This window comes from Selaginella moellendorffii, unplaced genomic scaffold (assembly GCF_000143415.4).
Source record: "Selaginella moellendorffii unplaced genomic scaffold, v1.0 SELMOscaffold_122, whole genome shotgun sequence".
NCBI lineage: Eukaryota > Viridiplantae > Streptophyta > Lycopodiopsida > Selaginellales > Selaginellaceae > Selaginella > Selaginella moellendorffii.
Window position 1 is genome coordinate 447,501 of NW_003314383.1, and position 6,326 is coordinate 453,826.

At 43.4% G+C, this 6,326-nt stretch overlaps 1 non-coding gene across 1 annotated transcript; it reads right to left on the reverse strand.

The window, feature by feature from the left end:
• Positions 1–5,112: 5,112 nt before the first annotated feature.
• On the reverse strand, positions 5,113–5,184 carry TRNAP-AGG. Its single transcript has one exon. It is a non-coding gene; the product is annotated as a tRNA-Pro (tRNA).
• Positions 5,185–6,326: the final 1,142 nt, after the last annotated feature.

Sequence of the window (6,326 nt, forward strand, 5' to 3'; positions counted from 1 at the left end):
TAGAGAGGATGTATGATTTGGTCTATTTCACACATAAGAGTTCAAAGCTATATTAGATGCAACTACAAAGATGGAGTTGATAACCACAAATGACCTAGACTCTGGTGCAATGGTTTTGTTGGGAAACTTTGGCATTGGAAGCTACAGAAATGAAGATATAGTTTCAATGATTGTTAGCTATGCCAAACTTGTCTGGATGGGTGGTGAGGTTTTTTTACATCACATGCTAAATGACCATGCCATGCCACACTGATGGGAGTGGCAACTAGTCCTAGCTGCTGCAGGGGTCCTCAAGGCTGACTTCAAGTGACTCTTCTGTAATGACGGCATTTAGGATGTTCTCACTAGGGTGAGAGGACATGTTGGAGGAGACTGCATCTTGGTACCGGGAAAGAAGATGAGTTAAAATTCCTACATCGCTACACTTTCTCATATTGAATATATTTGTTTGGCACCTATGTAGGAACAAGGATGTAATTTGAAGTTTAAGGGACTTGTTTGAGAGAGCAGAAACACAGTATATATATTTCTTAGGTTTCCTCATTGGCAATATGATGCTTTGACTATACAAAGAGGCACAAAGATGGTTGCACAATTCAAGGTTAATGGTATAACTCTAATATTAATGTTGTTCCAAATTGCCTTAAGATGTGAATTCACATGTTTCTAGTTTTGACAGCACCTAAGGACATCAAAGTTTAACATTATGTACACAACAGAACTTGGCAATAGTTTTGTTTTGGAGGACCAAGCTATGGATGCCAGAGGCCTAATGAAAAATGTATTGTGTGAAGCTCTTTATCAAGTTCTAAGCAGTGCCATGGTTTTCATGCCTCACATTTGCACTTATGTTGTAGTCAATTGGAATGTTTGTGATGGGAGAAGGTGGTGCCTATTGACATCCAAGGATGTTGCCTAGTATGACACGATTGCAGGAGTGTTATAAAAACTTTGTAAGTCTCTATAGTCCTTTGTAATGCTTTCTAACAAGGATTCAATGTGCAAGCAATGTTCATGGGTTGGTTTCTTTTCCAAGTGTTCAAGAACAATGTCTAGGTATCATGGACTTGCACAATAGCCATGCTTGCAATAGCAGCAAGGGAGATGCCTGAGCAAGATGACAAGAGATTGTGTCAGGGCAGAGTATTTGAAATGGATTTGAAGTCCACCTTATTTGCTGTGTGGAACGCCATGAACATGCTCTGAGGGGTGACAAGTCAAGGCTCTAAACAGGTTCAGAAGGAGTCAGTGGAAACCATTCTTGAGGACCTTACAATTGTATATCTCAACTAACTCTTACAACCACAATAACTATGTTGACACCATGGAAGAATGCATGTCTATAGTAGTGTGGCAAGTGTTGTTTGACAAGCTAAAGTAAGTGGTATACATGTTAAAGGGCAAGTTTTGCTCACTCTATGATAAAGGGGGCACAGGAAATACCCCACCAGAAAAGGATTTTACTTGGTATATTGGCCAGCCTGGCACAGATGCACTTCTTCAAGTTTTCCAGGTCTATATGATCATCCGGCTAGAACAATTCATTGAGTGCCCATAATTTAGCAACAATATAGATGAGAACTTGCACACTTGATCAATTGGTTTGCAAGTGATAATCCTCCTAATTTGAAAATTGCTTCTTCTGCAGAAATCAATAGCAAATGGCTCTCAAAATTACACCACTTTGCATGTGACTAAGTTGAGTGAGCCAATATGGATTTAGTGTTATACAATGAATAACTAACTTGATCAATATCTCATAACTTAGACTTGCTTGAGGGAGATATTGTTCTTGTTAAACTACCCTAGCAAGGAGTGCACACAAGACTTGCTATATCAATCGCTTTTTAACCCAGTCTTGTATGGCAGAAATGATGAATGTGAATTTGAACTCTTATAAAGTAAGAAATTTAAAATTGTCTAGAGTCTAAGTTCATCATGAGAATATTTTATATATTCTAGTGGGCATTTTATTTTCACTCGTTTCCTTTAGTAGACAAAGATATATTCATCATGGCTTCTAATAAATCTTCTAAAATGGGATTTGCTTTAGGAACAAGAGTCACAATCTTCTAAACCATGTTTTCCTCTTTTATTTGGGCTTGGTGCCATAATCATGTGGATGAAACCACAGGCCTAGGGCTTTTTTATAGCCAGATCTCTACTTCATACGGTGAGTAAAATCCCCTCTAAAGCACTATGCAATCTGATAAACCCTTGACCTACTCCATAGAATGAGAGGGAGAAGGATTGATGGAGCTGTGTGAGACAAAAATCAATGTAGCGAAGTATAGAAAAAAATTATTGCTTACCAAAGGATGAACAATACTCAAACAACATACATAGAATAGTTTTAGCCCATTCTTGCTCACCTAAAATCTTGGATTTATAGTTTTTCACAACAACAGTTAGTTTAAATTTGCCAAAGTTTAACGTATCTTTGAAGCTATAAAAGAAATTTTGGCATTCAAGTTAAATTTTTTAATTTGCTATTGCCAAGAACTCTCTGGTCCTTGGCTCTCTATAGATCAGGCCTGGTAATTGTTAATCTATCGAATTTTAATTTTTCCCATCATGAGAAGAGTACTCCGGCAAAGCTCTTGGTCTCAAAGGCCCCAGTCCATCGCCTCTCCTCCGCTCCTGAATGTTAGTGGTGTTGCCCGGTAAATTTAAACCTACTTTGATTCTTTGCCGGCGTCGATAAGGCATCTCAGACTTGCATTGCCAAAATCATCAAAGACGACTACGTTTCATCCTCGCCTGAGCTGAGCACATTGGCAAATAAGGCCGGTCAAATTTGTGACTGAGAAAAAAACTTGTTAACTGGTGCTGGATCCCTCAGAAGCTCAACGTCATGCATTCAAGACAAACGGACACCAGCAAAGCGCCGCATGTACCAGGAGAACTTCCGAGGATTTCAGTAACTTACGAAAATACTGTATACTGGAGTATTTGAAAGTCATGCTCTCGCTGTCAAGTAGAGCTTCCCATCATTTCCGTGGTAGTCATAGCTATTTGGCTCTCATCTGGAAAAGAAAAGAGACTTTCTTCTCTGTCAACTCACCACTCGTTGTAATGTTTTCATATATGAATCGAGATCACTCCTTTTTGTCCTCAATCTCAAACGGCCGGCCTATTTCCCGGGATGTTTCTCTGACCTGGAGATTTGAAGCCGCTGGGCACTATCTATCTAGCCATTGCCAGATGAATGTGGGGCAGAGATCCACAACAGAATGGTGCCACGGAATGCACTACACCCTGTTGCATTGAAGTCCAACTTAAGCATAGCAAATTTATTGTTAACCTATGAGATAATCAAATAAATAAGGACGTCCAGTTGGGCTCCAAAAGACCCTGGCGCCCAGCTGGGTCTTCAGAAAGCACAAGAGAGTCAAAAGAGCTTTTTCTGTAGGAGAACAAGCAAAACAATAGTGATAGGTTGAATCGTAGTTAATCTTGAAAAATCTTAGAACAGCACAGCATATTCACTTTTAAGAATCACAGGAACATTTGCCCTCGCTTCAAAAAACGATAAGGATTTAAAAAACAAAAATCAACTTTAAGACTTACTCCTCAAGATGCTTGCTTGCTTTTCCGTCATCAAAGCATAGAAGGAATGGACGGGATCCAGGTAGACAGGACGCACTGGGCCAGGAAGCCTATTAAGCAATTCCACATAGAGCGTAATATTCTCGGGTTCTGGAATCTGGAACACTTTGAGATGGATGTATTTTGAGCTGGTTTGCATCTACTAGGAGAAGCGCCACAAGCAAGAGAAATATAGATTTCCACATAGTGCTGTTGCTAGCTTAAAAAACCGCGTGCCCTAATAGGACTAAAACGAATCTTCTATTTATAATAGCTTATTCTTCTTCCAAACAAGCCTTGTATCGATCTATCACCCTGTACACAGAATGTTAGAAGTTGTTTATTAGCGCGTGAATTAATTCTTACATTGAGGGCATTCATCAAAAGCCGGTACTGGGTTTTCGAGATCGTTCGTGGCTGCAACATCAGAACCATGGTCAGCGGAAAAGAAACAAAAGATTAAGGAAATAATTTGTTTACTCTTCTCAACACGCTCCATGTCACTTGCTCGGTGCAGGGTGGTGATGTCAGTGATCCAACATATCTGAAGAATCGCTTGCCTCCAACATTGAGCAGCGAGGGATCCACCACTTGAACATCTTGCTCGCCACTCAGCTCAGGTAGAAAATGCTCAACCTTACAAAAAAGACAGCAGAAATCACAAAGAAAACCCAGATCTCTATTTACCTGATCGATAAAAGGTCGTCCTCGGATCCAATCGTGTACATGACGGCGACGACTGCAAGCCTGTTGTCTTCACTCCTGTGGACGAGATGCCCCTCGACTGCGAGATGCTTCCCATTCACAGTGTGCTCGCTGGGAGCATGGATGTGATACTCGCTCACACTGTACAAGGTGCCATCGATGATGAGCGATCCCGATGAAGAATCGCCAAACTCGAGCTAAAGGCGAGTGTACTCAGCAGATGGATACAAAGTCTCGAATAAAGTGCCGCTGTTCTGGACTAGATCTAGGAAATGCCAATAGGAATTTGGCCCTACCATCACGAACGCTCCATGTTTCGTCGGCCAAGTTTCTTTCGTGCCCAAGAAAAGGCCTCGATTGCAACATGCAGGAACGTCCCCAAGCCCGTGTAAATGCAATCGCTCACTCGTTTCCACCCTGGAGAAAGTGGAAGGGCCTGCTCAGTCAATAGTGACTGTTGACTTTGGTCGTGCACGAGAGCGTATGAATGTGCTTTATTTTTTCTCTTGTTGCGGCCTTCTGGACTGTGCCGCCAAATAGGGAGAAACCATATTCTTCCTTTGGAATTTCGTATTTTGTTGGAATACATCCCTGCCTATTAGTGTTTTTGTGTAGGCAGTAGCTTCTCTGCTTCAGAAAAGATGGGCCGGTTTGGAGAAATCAAACGCGGCATCTGGCTATAGAGAGAACGTTCCATTCTAAAACTTTATGTGTCACGAGGAATTTTATTCTGGATGATGATGTCAGGTGACAAACATAAACAGTTTGGCATTTTCCTTGAACATATGCTTGCAGCCTCCTAGATGTAAGGAATTGAATGGGGCATTCCGAGAATTGAACTCGGGACCTCTCGCACCCTAAGCGAGAATCATACCACTAGACCAAATGCCCATTAGTCAGCGAAATTTCCATGTTTTCCGTACGGATGATTGAACAAAAAAAAAGCATCAGCATCAGAATATTGTGGGGCGTTGGCCTCTCAGGTACGTTTTTGTCCCGAGGATTTTGGCGCTCTAAAATGAAATGCGAGCTGCGCGGGTGTTCTTCACAGTGTTTCTCCTCTCTTCTCTTCTAGCCTGTCGAGAATGGCGAGATGCATGGAGGATTTGGGTGTTCCATGGCGAGGATTTATGACGCGGGCGTTCTTCCACAGTGTTTCTCCCCTTCTCAGCATGTCGAGGACGGCGAGACTGGCGAGCATGGCGAAGCAAGACATTATGACGCGGGCTCCTGGGCCCGGCATCTGGCGAGAGATGGCACAGAATGGCGACGATTTGGGCGTCCTGGCCATGGCGAGGCAGGCCAGGCGTTCTTGGGCGAAGATCTGGGGGTTCTTCCAGTGTTTCTCCTCTTATCGAGAACAGCGAGTTGCATGGCAAATGGCAAGGACTTCGACGCTCTGAGCTTGATTGTTTGGAGATGGCGGTGAGCGAAGGGAGCCAAGATCTCTCTTGGAAATGGCAGAACAAAGCACTGTGAGGTTTCGGTGTCTTCCCCGAAGACGTTGCATTTGGAACGCGCCTTTCTTCTCGGCGTTGAAGAAACCGCATTAGAACAAGGACCTTGGAGCGGGAACAGTTCAGATGTCTGATGGCGACTGACATGGATTACCGGGCTTTGACCGCGAGGGACAAACGCTCTGGAACAACCGGCCATTGACCCTGGCGACTGACAACAAGACTGGGATCCTCTGACTTATGATCCCTTAGCCCATAAATACCTCACACAGCCAGCTCGGAGCAAGAGCTGTTGCAATTCTTCTGGCCGGGAGTCGAGCCACTGGAGGCAGCCGTGATCCAGTCGACCCAAGCTGCAACCTGTGAAGGAAATCTAAATACGTCTCACTTCTACAAAGCCAAAGGTACTCAGCAAGAAGAGATACGTGAATCCCACGCTGTCCGGCGACGACTCTTGTCAGTGTTGGCGAGTCGGATATAACGACCTCGTCTACCGTTCGTTCTTCCCGGCCAGAGCTCCGGGGTGATCCAAAACGTAAGCAGCCACTTCTCTGAGAGCGGCAATGGTCCCTCTCT